The 22144-nt window shown below is 36.1% G+C and overlaps 1 non-coding gene across 1 annotated transcript; it reads left to right on the plus strand.

Annotated features, from left to right (window-relative positions):
- The first annotated feature begins 516 nt into the window (after positions 1-516).
- LOC125479889 lies at positions 517-623 on the plus strand. Its single transcript, XR_007260346.1, has one exon. It is a non-coding gene; the product is annotated as a small nucleolar RNA R71 (small nucleolar RNA).
- The last annotated feature ends 21521 nt before the right edge of the window (positions 624-22144 follow it).

A 22144-nucleotide genomic window follows, 5' to 3' on the forward strand; every position in this document is an offset into this window, starting at 1 on the left:
ATATTGCTTTGTTGAATTTGATGGTCCCATGCTATTCTGTGAATCTCTCCAAGATAAATTCGAATGTTCTCTCCATCCCGAGTTATAATTATTGGAGTACGGATCATTTCGGGGCCTCCCACTAAATGCATTGACCTCTTGTATGCTTTCTAGATTAGGATTTGCTGGACAATTTTCCATGTCATGGACGATGTTTGCATATGGTACATGGCTGCGTGGCTATCTTACTTACTAGTGGTGTGAGAAGCTTCGTGAGGGCAGCCACTTGTGCCTCTAAACCCGTCCTTACATCAACTTCATAAAGGCCTCCTCGTTTTGTTGATTGTGCAGTTGGCACTCTCGAATCTTTTGTAGGAAAATCCCAATGTTCAGAATTTTCACATATAGTTTCAAAGGCATGTATGGAGTCTTCTGGAGTTTTGTCTATCAAGGTTCCACCAACTGTTGAATCAACCAAACTCCTACATTGAGAGTTCAAACCTTTGTAAAAATAATGAACCTTTTGCCAAAGTGTTGAAACCATGATGAGGACATTGAAGGAACAAGTCCTTATATCGCTCCCAACTTTCATGAAACTGTTCACCCTCTTGTTGCCGAAAGCTCATAATTTCATTGATCAGAGCATTGGTTCTTCGAGTAGGGAAGAACTTGGACAAAAACTTCTTGGATAATTCTATCCATGTGTCGATAGATGCTTCAGGAAGAGAATCCAACCAACTGCTTGCTTTATCCCTCAAAGAGAATGGGAATAAACGAAGTCGAATTTGTTCTTCAGTAACATTGGTGAAGGTGAATGTGGAACATGGCTTGAAGAACGCCTTGATGGTGTGGATTTTCTTCCTCCTTCCCAAGAAATATAGGCAGCAACTGAAAAATTTGTGGACAAATCTCAAATTGCTGCGCAATTGGAGCCAACACAATGCATGACGGTGTGTTGTACTCCGTTGGTTTTGTATAATCACGCATAAGCCTTGGTTGTGGTGGTGGCAATGGTGGAGGATTGTCTCTACCATTATTGACTACTTCACCCATGGCTGATTCTTGAAACACCCGCTGTCTCCATTGTTCTCTTAAAGTACGCTCAAGTTCTTGATCTATAGGAATCAACTCAAGTTGCAACGAACGTCTACCTTGCATATACGATCAGACTTTGCTCCTTGTTTGACCAATGCTCGGTATTTTGCAAATTTCTTGCAGCTCAAATATCCAATCGTTGATCTGTTTTTTGGGTTGAAAACTAGACTTCTGGGGCTTTCCAACGGTAAAAATGTGCCTGGTAAAAAAACTGAATGGTTTAGTCCAAAAATGTGTCGAAACAGTGATACAAAAACTGAAATAAAATAGTGACGAAAATTTCTTTTACTTATCTTAATAGTTATGACTCTTACTCGAAACTAGATAACAAACCAAAATCAATTTGAATAAACTACAATAAACGACTTATTAGATATGGAATAAGATATCAAATTGGGGAACTCAATTAGAGTCCCCGGCAACAGCGCCAAAAACTTGGTGTAAACTTGCAAGTGCACAAGATAATCGTAATATAGCGTTTTGCAAGTCCAAGTATCGTTTCCACGAGGATTCTAATTCAATCTCCAATTTGATAAACTAACCCAAATCTAGTTATATTAAAGACACACAAACCCAAAAATATAAAATATAAACCCAAACAACGAACTAGACTTGATCTTAATTAATAAATCAATCAAAGGTGTGAAGAGTTTGTTGTGATGATTTTATAAACAAATAAAAACAGAACCTTAAATAAAAATAAAAATTAAAGAGAAGAAAATGTTGTGTTTTAAAGCAAGTGATGAAAAAGTCTAGGGATTCGGAATCAACCACAAGCAATCTAGTTCAGGTTTCAATGCATTCAATGGATCTTTCCATTCTGTAGATGATAATTCTCATATCTAAGTCTTTGTCAAGCACATTAGACCATAGTTTTCCTTAAGTGAATGATTCTCTCCTGTTCAGGCAGAGGACGTATATCCTAACATGTAATCTATCCTGGTTAAGGCATAAATTTAACAAGTAGGACTCTTTGCGTTCTAGAAAACAAGGGAACCAAGCAAACCATTATTCTTTGTCAAGCAACAATGTAATTTACCACACTTAACCACAAGAAGCTAATTGAATTATATTGCTAGTTCAGCCTCAAATTCATCTTCCAATTTTACTAGATGCAAAGTCCTAAGGTGATCAATCAAAGAACTCAAGCAAAAAGTTACAATTCAAACAGTGATTAAGCATTCATCTAAAAGAAACTAGAAATCCAATGAATAACATTAAAAACCATAAACATCCATGCTATGGCATCATCCTAACCCTTGGAAAAGAGTTTAGTTACTCATAGAATACAAAAACATAATTAAAATTTTGAAAAAAACATGAAAAACTTAGGAAAGGTAGTCGGCGGCTGCTGCTCTTCTCTTTTGCTCCTTGCTGCGACCCCCTCCTTAGACTCTAAAAGCACGTTCCCAAAAACCCCCTTTATATGGTAGACAAGTCCTAACATAATTAGGTCTTATGATATCCTTTGTATTAATTACTTCAAACCCATTTGAAATAGGATTAAGGTCAGCTCAACACATTCAATCTTGGGCTTTGGGCTTCGCCTGAATCATGACTTGACAAACCCAATAGAATTTGCAATTTCCACGTAGACTTGGCTGACCGACATCTGGTACAAGAATCACTATAACGTCTTCAAGAAAACTCGGAATCACAATCTGTATAATTCCTTTGAAAGCTAACTTTCATATCTTTCCAATGGTATAAGGCTCAACCACTGGTTTCTTCTGAGGAAGCACAGTTTAATCCGTAAATTTGGCAGATCTGCACAAACAGCTTCTGCTTCCAGCATGCCAAACTCATTTCAATCGCAACAGTGCTCATTTTTCTTCTTTCTTCCTCTTCACTCATCAAATCTAACAAAAATAAAGCTAGTGAAACAAACTAAATTCACTCAAAAACATAACAAAAATCTAAATAAAAGGGCATTAAAATGTATGCAATATTGGTCGTATCAATTGCCGTGATGTAGTGCAGTTAATGAAACTGCAAAGCTATGAAGACTGAAGAGAGGGTTGGGGTCGAGGGGTTTTGGGTGATAAGATGGGATTAAAATCCGTTTTGCGGGAGTGTGCAAAATCCGAGGGATTAAAAGGGAAAGGGTCCCCCTCAATTTTGATTTGCCACCTAAAATGATGTAGGTGGCGGCCTCAAAGGGAAGCCACGTCGAATTGCATGTGCAATAACAACATTTTGTAAATAAAAAAAAAATGTACAATATGATCGGTTTCAAACGTTATGTGAACCATCCAAACCATTCATCTCTCACAATCCACCAAACGATAAAAATTTGACAAAAAATAAAGGCCCATAAACCTTAACAGTGATGACCATGATTTCATCAACCTAAAACTTAAATCTGACAATTTGTTTTCGTGACTCTGATTTTTGCATGATGGGTTAAGGTTTTTGAGTTCAATCCTTCGTACACAGTGATTGGCCTTTGTTAATATGAGCGTTTCTAATATTTTTGCAAAAGTTTTTGCCTTTCCAAATTTATTTTGTACTTTTTTTGAAAACAATGTCCTATATTAGTTGAATAACTATTCACGACCATTTCAATTGTTCTACACCTCAATATGGGCGTATGAACCTGATCATATCATACTGGATATCACCCCAACCGTCCCCATATTTTTTTCATAATTTTGTTATTAGATATGAAATGCCACACAGAATTCCCATGACGCAGCCACGTCCACAATTTTAGGTAGCAATGCTATGGAAGGATATGTAATACTGTCATTAATGAAGAACATGAAAAATCATAGCCTCCCACATGTTCAACCAAGTGGTTGGGAAGAGAGGGGTGGGGGACTTTGACTTCATGGTTTGGTTTTCCCAATAGGACCGAATCATAGGCTCCCATGTCAACAGGTTTGGGTTTTCTTTTTCGAGTTCTAAAGCCAGGCTTTAGTGTCATAATGCTTCACAACTCATCATTCCAAGAGTACTAAACTAACGGCTTCATCATAAACACCCAGGTTTGGAAACCCAGTGGTGGGAATAAATACCACTTACTTTACATGCACACATAACTGCAATATCTGCACATGTAATGCGGCATTTGCAATCATTATTGCTTGTTCGTGTGCTTGTGCACATTACCATATACATGTATTTATTGGTCCTTTTATTGTGTATGACATCACCAAACTTGCTATCTCTTCATTCAAACCCCTAATTGCAAACTGGAAGTTAGTGTTTCACGGTAGCAGTGACTCACAACTTCTAACTTGGTGCAACTTCCTCCTGCGCTGGAACATCAATCTATATACCCAGGCTTCCTGACTGGGCAAACCTATTCCCATTTCCTGACCGAGAGGAACCTCCAGTTGTTGTCAAAAGTGAGAATTGTAAGTTCACAATCAAAAGAGGTGTCACAAGAGTTGACATCGACGTCATGTCCATTGTTAACTTGGAGCATGCAAAGACAAGGGTGTTGATTGGGAAAATGTTTGGCAAACCTGAGAAAGTTGATGTCATCTATAGGGAACTCGCTCTATCTTAGGCTAAAGGTGTTCAAAACACCTTCTTTGGGGACCATTCTCGCCACAATTGGTTTGTGTTGGAGTTCACCGACGAAGACGAAGTGGAGTATGTGTTATAGGGGCATCATGGGTATGTAAGGGGCTAGATTTTTCACTTGGAAATTTGGATTGAAGACTTCAAGGAATTAAACCTTATAGCTTTCTTAAAGGGGTGAGTTCAAATCCCTTGATACCGATCAGTTTAGGGAGGTTGAAATCATTAAAAACATCACTCAACACATCGGTCGGTTTGTAAGGCTTGATGATACATCTATTAATTCCTTGAATGCAATGGCCATGAGGGTGTTGATAGATGTGGATGTTCATCTGCCACTCAAGCGGATTCTAGTGGTCAACGGGGATAAGAAATTGCCAACTTTCATCAGTTATGACAATCTATTCGAGGTTTGCTTCTACTGTTGGAGACATACAGTAAAGAATTGGGATATGATCAAGAAGATAAGGATGTTAAGTTGTTCATGGTGAATAAGATGTTCGGGGATGATTTGAACTTGATGCCAGATGAGGGTGTTAAAGGTTTAGGGCTTGCATTGCCAGACACAGGATGATCTAATCTTTTGATTCCCTCAACCAGGAATTATTAAGAGAGATGGTCTAAGGGACGAGTCACGAGTGGTTCCAGAGGACCACGACAGGATAGTCATCCATGTGGTTGAGGCTCTACCCAAAAAAAAAGAAGATAAGATCTGTTAGGTGAAGGTGCAGGTTATAGTCATGCAGTGGATGAAACCAGTGATGAATGGGAACATTTGGTATCATATGAGGTTCATAATGGTTAGATTTAAGGTTTATGTTTTCATGTTTTAAGTAATGTTTTAGATTGTTAAGTTTGACGTTTATGATGGTTTACGTTTTAAGGTTTACATTGTTCGGAGCGACGTAATGTTTTTTTTGTCAAATTTCCTTTTGTTGTTGAGAATGTACCACTTAGTAGTTGAACTAGCATTCTTAATATATTTGCTTTTGTGATTGGTAAATGTATGCCCGTATTATTATTTATGAATGATAACTGGAAATGTAATACGTTAAAAACATAAGAGTAAATATTCATAATACAGAAATAACTATTTCATATATGCTCACAAGTTTTCATAGCATGTAATGGTTCGTTTCTAGAAGTGTCACTGCTGCATACGCAATCAGTTTTTAATTCATATATGTTCACAAGCATTCATGAAAAATATGTGAAGGCTTCATATACTGTCACAACCTTAATTATTTATAGGGAAAGGATGGTTTCCGTACTTGTCAAACAACAATAAAACATAAGAGACGGTTTGAGATATTGTACCTTTAATTTTTTTTCTTGCACTAGGGGCGTTTTTTTTCTGCTTGAAAGAGCGGTACAGTTTGAGATATTATGCCTTTAATTTTTTTTTTCTTTCACAGGGGTGGTTTTTTTTTTGCTAGAAAGAGGGGTACAATTTGAGATATTATACATTTTATTTCCCTTCATCTGGGTGTTTTTGCCTGCTAGAGAGAGGGGTTCAGTTTGAGATATTATACATTTAATTTTTTTCTCCCTTCAATGGGGATGTTTTTGTCTCCTAGAAAGAGGGGTACAGTTTGAGATATTATACATTTAATTTTTTTATTTTTTTTAAGATGAGAGTTAATGAACCGTGTTGAGAGCAATTAGGGGCCAATTGAATGAAAATGTGGGATTAAAATCTTATTTTTTCTGCTTTTGGCAAATACCGAAGGATTTAGAGGGAAAAGGATCCCTAAAATTTTCAATTCCTGCCTGCAAGCCTGAAGTATCCACGTAATGTGCTCAGATAATAGCATCAGATTATCGTTTACATTTACGCCTTCCTTGGTCATCACCTTCAGGGTTTCTCGGTCAATTTTTTTTTCTTTTCAAAATATCCTATTTTAGTGGGATGCAAAAGATGAAAGGTTAGAATCGTTCACACTACATTCAAAATTTTGTACTTTGCTGAAATATTGCTTGATGTTTGCTAAGTTTCTAAAACATAGAAAACATCGAGAAATATTTCAGCAAACTACAAAATTTTGAATGTTATGTGAACAATCCGAACTCATCTTTTGCAGCCGCTAAAAGATGATACTTTGAAAAAAGAAGTACCAAAAACCCCTTATGGTGATCCCTGATCAAAGTGTAAATGAAAATGGCAAACTGACGGTTATTATTGGCCACTGCCCACTTTGTATTATGGGTACAGGTTTTCAAACACCATCCTTCACAAAAGTTGTAGCCCTTGTCAATACGACCTTTTATAGTAATTTTTCCAAATTTTCACAGCCATAAATTAGATAATAATTGATTTTCAATGTTATTCCCCTTCTCAGTGAAATTATTATTCACAGACATTTCGATCCTTTAATGAAGCCATTTTATGTATCAACCACCTTATACCGTGCACAATGTCAACCCGAGCATCTTCATAAATTTTTCTCATTTTCCCCATTTGGAAATTTTTTATTATTATTTTTCATTTACAATATCATGTTAGTACACTTTTTAATCAATGTGGAAAACCTTCAAGGGGCCACATGGGAAATTTTGAGCAGCATTCTGGTAGAGGGACACAATGTGTGAGGCTGCATGTTAAAAAGTGGAGGTAAATCTCAGCCACCCACATGGTCAATCTTGCGATTAGCAACCGAAATGGGTGCCTTTTCATAGACAGTTGGATTTCTTAAAAGACACAATGATACACATACACAATGGTTTAGAGTTTTCTAGTCATAACGTTTCACAAGCCATCATAAAAACACGCTCGTTGGGAAGACGAATGTTGGAATAACTGTCATAATTGCCACTCATACATATGGGGACCTTTCGTAATCTTCTGGAGGTCACTATAACCCTATATTTATTTGTCGTTACATACATCCATCTTCGCATAACTAAAATATTGCTCTAACATAATTGAAAATCCAACCTGCAAATTGCATGTTACTGTTTGGCTTCGTCAATGGCTCAAAACTTGGCCCTTGCTGCAACTTCTTCCCGTCCACGAAGATCAATATCGATGCCCAACTTCCTTTCTGGGCAAACCCATTCCCACTTCCTAACCTAGGGGAAGCTCCAGTTGTCGTCCACAATGACAAATGCGTGTTCATAGTTGAAAGGGGTGTCACAATGGTTAACACCAACGTTGTCTTCACCGCGAACGTCAAGTATATGAAGCGGCTGGTTTTAATGAACTAACTTTGTCGTTTGTGAAGCTGTTAAAAACACTTTCTTTTTTATCATTTTGGTCAAAGTTGGTTTGTGTTTAAGTTCACCGACGAAGATAAAGTGAAAAATGTGGTGGAGGAACGTCCTTGGTTTGTGAGGTGCCAGATTTTCCACTTACAAAGGTGGACGGAAGACTTTAGGGAATTGGACTCTATATTTTACTTGAAGGTATGGGTTAAAATCCCTCATATACCAATGCAATATAAGGAGCTGAACATCTTGAAGACTATCACTAAACCCATCGCTGACCTTGTTAGGCTTAATGACCCTTGTATTAATTCCCTGAATGGAATGGCCATAAAGGTGTTAATGGAAGCAAATGTTTGTATCCCTTTCAAGCGGGTCTTGGTGGTGAACGTGGATAAAGACTTGCCAACCTTCCTAAGTTATAAGGATCTATTTAAGGTTAGCTTCTACTGTGGAAAAAGAACAACACTTAAATGCAATTGTGATGTCAATGCGTTAGATGCTAGTTGGTTTTTGGTCAACAAGGTGTTCGGCGACGAACCAAACTTGCTGCCGGAGGGTTTCATGATCTAAACCTAACTTTAGGCAACTTTGACAATGATCTCATTGTTTGCTTCCCTTAACCACCAAGGGCTGTCACAGATAGTGCACACTCTAGGGTGGGTCTGGATGACTCAGAAATCGCTGTCAGTTGGGCTCCGAGAAAACAAAGAAGAGAGAATAAAGGTGACAGTGAAGATGAAAGTGGTGGTGAACGTGAGGGTGCAAATGGTGCTGATGGCCTAGGTGCAAATGATTTATTTTTAAGCATGTTTTTATTTTAGGAAAACTAATGAAAAGGGCTTGAAAACTTTGAGTTTTAACGATAAGGACAAAATAAAGGGTAAAGTGAATAGTACCAGATTTGACTTTTTAGTGTAAAAATGTGATTTTTTGTTAAAGTGAATAATATCGCGGGCTTTTCATTAAAACTCCCTTTAATTTTAGCATGTTTTAATGTAGTGATCAAGTGCTCCAGTGCTCAAGTGGTGCTAATGGACGATTAGATTTCATTTTAGCATGTTTTAATTTATGTTTATGTTTAAGCACAGTGGTTTTAAGTTTGTAATGTTTATGTTTAAGCAGGTTAGTTTTAGTGTGTTATGTGGGATGTTTCCATCACTAAGTACTTTACAATTTATTTTGTCAGTTTCAGTTTCACTATCTCGTATTAGTTATGCGTGACCATTTCCTACTACTCCATCACAAATGTTCATAACAGATAAGGATAGCTTCGTAGACTGACAACTAGTTTCATAACACATAAACGATGGTTTCAAAAATTGTCTTTCAATTTCATTCACATCCATAATAACAAATTATCTGGAAGAAGATAATGAAAGCATCCCCAAACCTATTACATTTATCCATACCAAGTACAAAATTGGACAAATAATTTAAGTTTATTTTCCAATTTACTTTGTCTGATTTGGTTTCATTGTCTAACTTATTTGTGGAAGACCCTTTCATAGTACTCGAACTTGCTCTAGGTACACATTATAGTTCACAATTATTCATATCACATAGTGAAAGTTGATAAACTGTCACAAATTTTCACAACATGTAAGAGGCAGTTTGAAAAAGTGTCTTTTAAATTCATTCCACTTAAGTGATCCATAACAACAAATACTCTGGAATGGGATAATCAAAGCATCCGCCAACCCATTAAATTCAACTGGAAGAAGTAAATAAATGGACAAATAATGTAACATCATCCACAATGAAACACGTGGACATCAAATTATATTCATCCCAAGCAATGGAACATGTCTTAACAAAATAAAAATATAGACACCACCACATGTTCACAATATAATACTTATTTTATCGACTACAATATTACATCGATAACCATTGTAATCATCCAAACGCTTCCCAGACATAGTGCACCCCATGCAACATGTCGACTACCATCCTCATTCAGAATGCAGAGACGTTTTGCGACTTAATTAGATTGAGATGAAGGCCAATAGAGAAGAACTCTATCACTTTTAAAGTGAAAATCCCGTAGTCCCCTCGTGCCACCAACAAGTTTTAAAAACAATTCACACACAATTCAATCATTTAACTTAATTAACAATTCAAAATTTTTAATTGACAAGTTGTTTTGCTGTGGAACCCTTTGACTTACACGATGGATCAAGGTCTCTCCTTCACCTCCCTCGACATGCTTCAGAGAACATCCGACAACATATAAAAGATTAGAGCCAATTTCGTTGTCGTTTTCCAGGAATACGTTGTTAATCTCAAGGAGTTATACACAGTGATTCTTGAGCTTTCAAGTTCATCTCGACAGCAACCCAATGGTTATCGAGGTTGAGGGGCATGCATATGCTCTCAACATCGACCAACCAAGATGTAGAAAGTGGCTCCCCATTTCCCTTCACTGTTTTCAAAAGGACAAGTAAGAATGAAGTGGACGATTCGGGTTTTCAGTCTCTAGTTGCTCTGTGAGCTATCTTCACAGTGTGGTCGTGCTGATAGTACGTCTATAGACAATTAAAGTATAAAGTAAAAGACATGTACATCACTTTTACTGCCCAAAATCACACCCAACATCAAAATTGCACATATTTACATAATTAGCACATAATTATCTTGGATCGTTCACTAGAAACAAATAGTTTATGTCAGTACTCAACATCATCCCTACCCTCCAATCGCCATGCTTTTGGATACATTTACAAATGAATGTGCTGCAATACACAATTTTTAATTAAACTTTTACACCAATGCAATCCCAACAGTAAGGAAACACTTCATTAAGAATAGGGTTTACGGACTTACATCGGTTGACAACCATCTTTCCTTGTCAATGAGCCGTCTCCAAAAGTCTGTGTCTCCAACCATTATATTCTCCAAGTAGATAACCGAACTAACATTGTAATTAAAAAATATTAATCGTCATCATTCAAGTTGTTTACTGAATATAAATTCCAAAGCACCAAAAGCAAAACACAATGATCACTTACTTGTTCCCAACATTCCTCAACTACATAGCCTGAGTTGATTGCTTTAAACGCTGCTCCCTTTGCAGAACATGCTCCTTTGCTCACCATCTTGGAGTTTTTCAGACTTTGTCAGATCAAGTGTCAATGCGATGTGATGCACCACTTTCATCTTCTTCTTTGCTCCCTCTTTGGTGCCCCAAGTTTTTTCCAGCACTTTAGTGTAGTGGATTTTTCCTTTTTGTTCCAACGTGCTCACCCTTATGTGTGTAAATAACAACATCATTATCAAAAGAACTTTGGACTTCGCCATGCTCATGTGCTATCCTTTCTCCAACTAGTGTAAACACCTTATCGCACACATTTGTAAGACTTTCCAAACCAATATTCCCTTAAAGCTCCTGGAAACCCACTTCCTCCACACCTCCCATAATCTTCTTCCATCTTAATCCCTCCGCTTCCCCCCCTTTTCCTTCTTCACCCCTATGTTAACCACCTTCTTATTCTTCTTTGGTTTCTTGGACACCATTTCGTACACTGCCGCAACTTTCACCACCATCTTCTTCTTGTTTTTCCTATTCTTTACCAACTTCTTTCCCCTCTTCTTCTTCCTTAACTTCCCTCATCAATGCCTTCACCTCCTCCGTCAACTCTTTTCAATAGATTTCTCTGAAAAAGTATCCTTCTCATGGGCCGAACACCCCACAACCACCTTAAACTCCTTAATTTTTACTTTAAGCTCTCCGACATCATTTGTATCTGGAGTTAGGGTTTCTGGGATCATGAGATAGCATCATAACCCCATGTCCAGTAGCTTGAGCTCCTCTCTGCTTCAGTGGGCACTATCTCCCGAATCCCCACCGCATGCCATTTATCTCCAGTCATCACAATTACATTTCTCAAAACAAGCATTCATAAACATTAAAAAATATTCACGAAAATTCTCACAGATATTCAAATATTTTCACAATCCATCATAAAGTTCATAATTTTAGAAATAAGGTCATACTTCTCGGTTCTTAGTTATGTACATCTAGGCCTGTTCATGGATCAGCTGCTTATTTTTTGTCGACCACCGAAGAATTCTTGGGATGGTTCCCGGATCAGTCATCTTACAATATTGTAGTGGCTTCTCTAGTTGGGCAATTTTTTCATATGCCTAAGCTTGCACGTACACTGAATTAGTGCTCATCACAATCATAACAATTTGACCCTTATGAGTACTTAATCAAACCAACAAATTGTACTTAAAAGGCATAACTAAACCCTTTGTAGCCCCATCTGGATCTTTGCCTTTTTTTACTTCCCCTTGGTTGTTCCTCGTCATTATCTTTATCTTCTTCCACATCACCATCCCTTCTTCCTCTCCCTCTTCTAGCAGCAGCAAAACAGAGGTTGTCCTGTAGTTTTCCAAATGATATCACACCCTATGAATAAGTGTTAAACCTATCCTTATCCTTATCCTCTACAAGGTCCAAGTACTCTAGGTTTACACCCACATTACTCTTCGCCTCTATCAACACACCCTTGGGGAAGTAAACCAGCCCCATCTTCAATGCATCATCCTCATCCTTGCATTCTTTAAACGCCCTTTCAAGCTCGGCACATATCATTGAAACCTTTTTGGTTGATTTTTTGGGGGGCGGTCTTCACTTTACCTTTGCCCTTCACACTCTTACCCTTTATACTCTCTCCAACAAAACCAAATTTATGAGGAAAATACTTAGGCAACAGCCAAATGTTGGAAGGCTCAACCTCTAGATCATAAAGTTCATCACAGTGAAGCCTTGCAATGAGGCAAAAGTCCTTCTTCATGAACCGAGTGACCTTCACCTCTTGATTTGCCACTTTAAGGATCGACAATTCATGCCCAACTGCCCACTAAAGGCTAATCTGTCTAAGTGTCCAAAGCATGAGGCCCTAAAATCAGCAAGATGTGCATCATTAAAATTGTGATGCAAGACTCTTAGGACATGACTAGCTTGAGAAAGGTTGTTAACCCTTCCCCTATAAGATTCTTCCTCTTTTGTTGGGGGTTGAGTTCAACCCCCTGATTTTCCATTTCCTCTATAAGATTCTTCCACACATAACAGTACAAGCATTCATCACAACCAAATTGAACAACATATACCTTGATAACAACCAATTACAACAATGTTTATCATTGACACAACCTGTCAACAAGTTCTCATAACTATACATCTAATATGAACATACTTTCATGAGTTCAGAAATACCAGATTAATTCATAAATTTAACAAAGACTCATTGACAAAAATCATTGCCAACTCAACAATATAAATTCAACAAAACAAACTGAAGCACATATATCTTGTACACAACCTGTCAACCACAGTTCATAAACCTACATCTCACCAAAATTTCCAAATACTTCCACATCAACTAATTTCATCAACCCACTTGCATAATTAACCATAAACACTAAAAAATGTAGACAATTTTACATACATAACAAAATTATTTTCTAGGGTTCCAAATTTCCTAACTCACCAAATTTCTCATTTAGTTTTCGGAATTAAGTTTGCCAACGACTTTTGCAGAAGCTACGACTCTAAACCCACTCCAATCAAGGAACCACCATATTTTTTTCGTGTAAGTAACTACTAACCCTCAAAACAAAGATGCATGAATGTCGACATGCACTAAGCCCGGAGACAACAATTAACCACAATAATACTCCGACTGGGTTTCGAATGGTAATGAACTTTTCGAACACTACCAAAGTTTTGAATGAGCACAATGTCAGGGTGAGAAGGAGATTTTGGAAGGAGAAGAAACTTTTCTGGTTTTAATTGTTGTTGTTGTGGGGGGGGGGGGGGGGGGAAGGAAAAAGTTTAATTCCCTATTTTTTTTAATTCTCGTGGGTGCCATTTTGATGAACTCACGGGTCTTTTTGAACCCAGTTTCACGCTAAGGTCTTTCTAATGGAATCGTTTTTAGTCGTTCAAATTTAATCCTATGGTCCACATCCCAACCGCTTGCACCGTCTGTAAACCTCTGTTTGCACCTTAGAAATCGCGAAATTCTCTATAATGTCATTCAGAAAGTGTGTACAATACTATTTACATTAACAATTTTTTAAGAATTGAATATTTTTGGGCCAAATTATATTTCTATGAACTTCTATTCCACTTTCTTCCCTTCCCTTTCACACACTCCAACTAAGGAATCCAGGGTGCCAATATGATCCAGCCCGATATAAGAAATGTAGGGTTGTTGCTGATCTAGTCAACAAGTTGTATTGGGCTAGTTGACTAGATCACAAACCATTGTTGGGGCTAGTAATTGATTATGTTAGACGAAAAATAAATGGAGTCAACGGAAATTACCTAAATGTTGAGTGAGTGAGTTTGAGGATTATAAAATGAATTTGGAAAATATAATAAAATAAAACAATGTTGCGAATAATATCTTATTTGGGTTATTGAATAATAAGTCTTTTGTGGTGATTTGGTCACACGTCTTTTTAACTCCTCAACTCAATCATCTTCTGGTCCCCTTGAAATGTATCATTTTATTTAAAAATTCAATTTTTCTCTTGTGGGTTCGTTTCCTCCCAACTCAATCATCTTCTCGTCCCTCTATTATGGTTGGTATTTTTACAGTCTTGTAAACATTTTTGGCGTATTGTTGGGACTTATATACTGGAACTTGTTCTTTGATGATAAAAAAGTTAAAGTAGCATTAGCTTTATGTTTTTAATATATGGAGAAGTGACTTATGTACAACTTAATTAATTTACATCTAAAGTATAAGAAGCGCAACAATAAGTTCGAAATTTTAGTTTTAGAAGAAAAATCTCAAAGTTTTACTCTCAAACAATGCCCCCACATGACATTTGATAAGCGAGTTAGTTAGGCTTGTTAGAATCTGTTAAGAGACAAAATTGTAATAAGATAAGGTTAATAGGACACGATTGATGAGATGAGCTATACAGTATCACCTTTATATAGGTGAATCCTTGTAGTTTCTTAATAATGAAGAATACAGTTTCAAACACATTACTTTCCCTCTAAGTCTCTCTATCTTTTTCTTCCATCTTCCTTTTTTGCATAGCTTCATTCTGGTTTATATTGGTTAACATGGTATCATCATCTTGAAAGCTATCTTCTAGCTTTCTCGATCCTCTATCTACTTCCGCTACATTCTCTGTTATTTGGATCTTCTTCTTTCTTGAAATTAGAGCTAGATTCACTGCCCAATTATATCTTCTTTACTTGGTGATTTCTTGCACGCTAGGTGTTTGTTTCTTTGTCTCAGTCACATTTATCAAGATGGTTACTGCAAATCTACAGATGGAGCAATCATTGATCACTAGTTTGATCACATTAGTGCCTACTTCGGTCACGGTAAACTTGGATGATTCTAACTATCTCCAATGGCAAATTTAGATGCAACTGATGTTGGAAGGCTGTGGCATCATGAGGTTTGTTGTGGAGCGAATCCATGTCCTTTACAATTTGCTTCTATAGGATCCACTGAAACTGTAATCACTTATGATTCCCCATGTTCGAGGATTGAAATGGATGAATACAAAGTATGGAAGATGCATGATAGGGCTCTTATGCAATTGCTTGTGTTATTGGTAGCATTAGTGCCAGAGACCTGTGGACTTGTCTTTAAGAACTGCTTTCCACTGTTAGTCGCACATCAACCTTTCAGATGAATTAAGATAAAATTTGATTTTCAAAATATCAAGAAGGGTACATTTTCTGTGTCTATGTATCTGTAAAGGCTCAAAGAAGCAAGAGACTATCTTAACATTGCTAGAGTGATGTTTGTTGATGAAGATATTGTAATTTTGGCATCAAATGGTGTCTATGCAAAATACAATACCTTTCTATGTGTGATTCCCAGTTACTTGCAAAAGAAGCAATTGTTGAAAACAACTCATCCATTCTTTTTTCATTTTTTTTTCTTTTCTTTGTTTTTTTTTTTTTTTTTTAGGTCACCAGTAGCCAAAAATCAAGATCAAGGATCATCTTCAAATGGGGTTTCTTAGTCATTTGGGTTTCAAAATCAAGGAAATTTCCTTAATACTGGCAACAATGTGTTTCTCATGACAACAACGAATTTCATGGTAATAATGGATTTTCTTTGTCTTTTGGAAACAATGAACAATCATCCTGCTTTACTGGAAACAAGTCAAAATTCAAAGGCAAAGGCAAGTCTAATAATAATTAACATCAAAAGTATTGTAATTCTAAACCTATTGTGCATGACTAGTCTTTTAGGCAGTTCATCACATACAATAATGGTGCATCATCCTCCACTATTATCTGTCAATTATGCTCCAAACTAGGTCATTCTGCTACTACTTGTACATATAAGAATACTAAACTTGTAAGCCTTGCCAAATTTGTGATAAAACTAATCACACTGCCAAGACTTGTTTCTTTAGAAATAAGGCTCCTAATTTTGTACTACAATTGGCTGCCATGAATGCTACTTATTCTAGAATCATGCCATCCACTTCAATGAATCCTATGGTGAACTTTCATATGCCTAATACATTGTCCAATGTGATCTCTCTTACTATGAACACTTCAATGTCTGAGCCTACATCTTCACAATATTCTCCTCAAGAGTGGTTAACTTATTGTTGGGCTACCAATCATATGATCACTTATATGAGAAATTTGTCCTTGGCTACTCCATATCCAATGAATGATATTTTACAGACTCCAAATGATGAAGGTTTGCAAGTGTCTCATATAGGCAATTTTGTTTTAAGAACTTCAATTCATCCTTTCGAATTGAATTTAGTTCTTTATGTACCAAGATTATCTCATAATCTTTTATCAATGCATAATTGTGTTTGGACATTAATTATTGGTTGATTTTTGATGCTTTCTCTTTTTAGATTCAGGACAATGCCATAGGGAGAATTATGTTCCAAAAAGCATGCAATAATAGACTCTACCCAATACCCTATCGTATCATTAACATCTTCTTCACAACCTTAAAGCATAGGTTGTATTGGTCATCGTATCAACACCAACTTGTGGCATAGCAGACTAAGTCACCCTTCAAACTCTACTGTTTCAAGTATGCTTAAAAAATTTAAGATTGTTGTTACAAATGATACTAACCTTATACTGTGTCAAAGTTGCTTAGAAGACAAGTCTGTTGTTCCTTTACAAGTTGTTCATACTGATTTGTGTGATCCTGCACCATGTCAGTCTATAGATGGATACAAGTATAATGTTGTATTCATAGATGAATGTACTCGATTTTGTTGGATAATTCCATTAATAAATAAATCAAAGCTTTCTTCAACTGTTGTCTCTTTTTATCACTTTGTTTATACTCAGTTTACTACTAAGATCAAAACCTTGCAAAGTTAAGGGGGTACATAGGCAAGAATTTACAAAATTTTCTCACAGAAAAAGGCACACCTGAACATAATGGGTTGGCTGAAAGAAAGCATAGGCACATAGTTAAGATTGCCATGCCTTGTTATAAACAGTGCATTTGCCTGCTATATTGTGGACCTATGCTTGCCAAACAACTATATACTTAATAAATTGAATACCAAATAATAAGCACCTTAGAGTTTTCGGTTGCTCTTGTTAACCAGTTCTCTGACATTAGAACATTTCCAAACTTTAACCTAAGCCTTCTAAGTGCTTGTTTTCAGGACATGCCTCAAGTTATAAAAGGTATATTTGCTATGAGAGGAGAAATAAAATGATGTATAATTCCAAACATGTCATATTTGATGAGCTTGAATTTCCTTTATGCTAAGTTAGCTGTTCATACTTCACCTAAGGTCATCATAAGGAAACTGCATCAGGAATTGTTCCAATACCAATTTCCAATCTACAAAATGTTCTTGTTTCTCTAATACAAAGTCAATGACTTGATTCTGGTTCTTGTTCCCATCTAATCCCTTCGACTCCATTACCACAGTCACCACCAGATTCTGCGTCTTCCTCACATTCTTATGGTCTTGAATTTAGTCCTAAATCTCTACAAGTGGTTTCTTTATATTCCACCAATGAACATTCATCCAATGCAGACAAGATCTAAAAGTCGAATTATATAAAAGAAAGCACTTTATCTGTCAGTTTGTGACTCAGGAAGGGTTGATTTAAGAAAGACACAACTTGCTACTTATAAGCCTGCATTAAAAGTTCCAGTTTCGCATACTGCCACGAGGTGATTGCAACATTATATTCTCAAGGTACTTAAAGTATAGTTGATCTTCCTCCACATAAGAACCTTATAGGCTGTAAGTAGGTATTTAAGGTAAACAAGAACTTAGATATGATAATAGCAAGATACTCAGTCTAGTTGTGAAGCCAACAACAATAAGGATTGTATTGGCATTGGCAGCTCATTATGATTGGCCATTACATCAATTGGATGTCAAGAATGCCTCTAACATGGCATTTTGCAAGATGACGTCTATATGGCTCAACCTCCTGGTTTTGAGGATTCCAAACATCTCCTTATGGTGTGTAAACTACATAAGTCTTTATATGGGCTTAACCAAGCTCCTAGAGCTTGGAATGATAAGTTTACAAGTTTTCTACCTAAAATTGGGCTTTCACAACTCATATGTTGATTCCTCTTTAATTGTCAGGACTGTTGGAACATCCATTATTGTGTTGCTGTTTTTGGTTGATATTATAATCACTGGCAGTGCTACATATTCAATCCAACAAGTCATTGAAGATTTGACGAAGGAGTTTGATATCAAGGACCTTGGTTATCTTCATTACTTTTTGAGAGTTCAGATTACAAGAACCTCTGAAGGATTATTTCTATCTCAGGAGAAAAATATAAACGACTTGTTGTTGAAAACCGAGATGCTGGACTCAAAATAGTGTTACTCTTTGCTTACCTGGCATTAGGTTGCTTAAAGATGATAGTCAGTCTTTCAACAATCCAGGATTATACAGAAGCATGGTAGAAGCTTTGCAATATTTGGTATTCACAAGGATTGACATTGCCTCTTTAGTACATCAAGTTTACCAATTCATTCAATCACATATGGCTTTTCACTTTCTTGCTATGAAGAGGATACTAAGGAACTTAAAGGGGACTATTACTTTGGGCATCAAGTATACCAAAATTGATGCAGCAAACAGTGTCTTGATTGTTTTTCTGAGGGATAATCCTGTTTCATGGGCTTCTAAGAAGCAAGCAGTGTTCGATCTATCTTCTTCTTCCTTCTTCCATCTTCCTTTTCTGCGTATCTCCATTCTGGTTTGTATTGGTTTATAGTTAGGACTTAGAAGATTACCCATTATTTCCAAGAGAATTGGCGTCACAAGTTAGAGTTGACATTTTTGGCTTAATTTTAATGTTTATGAACTCAAAGCAGCGTACAAACTTTTGGTGTACCCAAAACATGGTTATAGGACATTGCTATTCTACTCAAACTATATTTTGATGATCATATCTTTGGTATATTTTGTTTACTTAGGTCCCTAGCAATCCTAGGGTTCCGGTAGCCTATAAATTCATCCATTTCATGCTATTAGGGTTTTATCTTTCATATTTTTCAATAAACAACTTTGAGAATTCTTTAGAACCCAAAGAAAGAAAAACATGTTGTAACAGTAGTTGTCTGCTTCATGGTTTGTATAGAAAGCTCCGCTGACGACGATGTATCACCTACTGATATTTGTGACGAAGAAGAAAAGTGTTTGGGAGGCGATGTCGGCCATACTTGTCTCCCACAGTCAAAGAACGTAGACTTTTCTCTCTCTGTTTTTTATTTTTTATTTTTTTATTGGCTGATTCAAAATTGTTCCAAGGATTTCGACTACAACTTAATTATACATAGTGCTTGTTTCTTGCATCTGTGAACAAGCCCACAAACATACTTTTTACCTTTTTTGATTTTTGTGAATGAAGGAAAGGTACCTACAAGACTACTGTAACTACACCGTTTCCACACTGAATTTTGTCCCCCACACCTCTTCCCTCCCCAGTCCCCACCCTCACCCAAACCCTACCCTTTCAGATTATATGCATGCATGGCCGACTTGTCCTACCACGCTTTATTATTACTTCTATTTATAATCCACATGATTCATGTATGACGCACCTGTATAGCCAATAGGATTAGGCACTCTTGAACATGCCTTTAAACTTAAAAAGTAAAACATGCAAATATTTATATAATTTAATTTGTATCAATGGCATAAGGGTAATGCTAATCCATATCATGCGTAGGGATACGCTTTTTTATTTTTATATTCTAATATGTTCATTCTAGTATGTTCAGTTGTTGGTCAAACTAATACTTCGGGGATGCATGGAAAGATGAAGAGAGATGATCTAATATCAAAATATTTTTTTCGTCAAATCTAATTTCTATTTTGGACTGAAAATTTGCTCCACAGCCAATATGATAACATCTTAAAGCACTCGGCGACCTCAAGGTGAACTAATCTAGGCCACTTCTTAAGGAAAAACTTTTGAAATCAAAAGAGGCTTTCAACTCATTCTTTGGCATTCTCTAGGAGACATTGATGGAAGTCATTTGATGATTGTTGCGTTTAATATTTAATTTCGAGCTTTATCATACTTAATTACAGTCAATAAAAGTTAACTTTAGTTTTACTTTGTTAAAATGATTGAAGGTGGAGAAGAGTTCAAATCTTATTTACGAAAATTGCTGTTATTGTAAAATAAAATAAATAAGTTGAAGGCTTAAACTTTTCTTTTTTGAATACATACTATACTATCTACACTAAGGATAGGAGGGTGGACCGAGCCTTATAATGAACTTGCCAGAATAATTTGTTGCTTTTGGTAAGAATCGAACCTAAAACATCTCACTTATAAGATAAAGATTGAAATCATAAACTCAAATAATATACATCTCTCTCCTGTAAGTAGTAGATTGTTTCTAGTGTTAGGACATTTCTCTTCTACTCATCGAATCTTAACGTCAAATTTCAATCTCCTTAATATAATTCAGAATAGTGATACTGCTTTTAATTAGGAAAAAAACATACATTTCTTCCAACTCTATTTGAGTCTGATGATCCTTTTTTCTTTTATGCCAAAAGAGGTCTTTCTTTTTTCCTACTTGTTATTAGTTATTAATAAAAATTATAACACTATGTACTATATATACAAACATATTTCTTCTATATGAAAATGAAAGTTTCAACGAAACATTTTTAATACTGTTTACTTTTAACAAAAATAACATTTTTATTTTAAAGAATTATTCTTGATACTATTCATTTATAACATATTTTTCTCATTATCAATAAAACTCAAAATATTCAAATTTTTTTTATTAATTTTTCTTATAGTAATAGGTTGCTTGCTCGTATGTCGTGAATATGGTGGTGATCTAAAGTGGCGCGTAGTCCTCAAACCGGCTTTGGCTATCTGTGTGCACATGCTGGTGAGGTCTGAGTCTGACCATTTTTACAAGAGTCAGGCTTGTTGACTTTGCTACAAATCGCTTTGTGCTTATTTAAGTCATTTTTGTGGGGCACATAGAGAATGGGCTTACTCCACCAGGTCCTGATTTGACCATGGCGACAGACGTTTGTCTCCTTAAAGAAGGATTTCGATCCTCTCCAGAGCACTGGAGACGGATCCTCCTGATGCAAATATACAGATAGTTGAATTTTGATCAAACGGTTATAAATAAGAAATTTTTTTTTAAAAATTATAATAATTCCGTTGGATCAAAATCTAACGATCTGTATATTTAAGTCGGAAGGCTCATTTTCCTTTGCTCAGAAGAGGATCCAAATCCGATAAAGAGATGAAATCGTCCTGGAGGTCCTTATGGCTGTAATTGCAGAATTGAAACTCAATCTTTCAATGCTTGACACGTCAATTAGTAGTAAAATGATTTAAACCACACACTACAGAGGCATGGTTTCAGTCAGGGATGATCATGATATAACATTGGTATTACCCAAAACCTTAATCATACCCAGGGCAAGGATTATGGGTGAGGATGCCAAAGAATGTCCCACGTTGAAATTTTGCATGGAGCATATTTCCAATTGTTTTATAATGAAATTTTAAATGTTTTTATGATATTAGAGCAAATTGGTTCATGTATGAAATATACTACACATTCTTCATATTATTCAATTATACATATATATTCATCACACGTGAGTGTGTAAAAATGTAAAGAACCAAATTTTACATGTGTTTATAAAAAGTTCGGCTACTTTCAATATTGGTAATTAATGGTATAATAAAATCTTCAGTTCTTTAGTTATCAGAATATGGGCCACAATCATGTTAATGCTTTTCTTTATTAGTGTGCTTTTGTTTTTTCTAATCACTGTTTACTCAAACGCTAATCAATACTTTGATTATATGATTAAGTCTAA

The sequence above is a fragment of a genome, unplaced genomic scaffold, assembly GCF_019419815.1.
Source record: "Pyrus x bretschneideri cultivar Hongxiangsu unplaced genomic scaffold, Pyrus_bretschneideri_v1 Contig3, whole genome shotgun sequence".
Taxonomy (NCBI): Eukaryota; Viridiplantae; Streptophyta; class Magnoliopsida; order Rosales; family Rosaceae; genus Pyrus; species Pyrus x bretschneideri.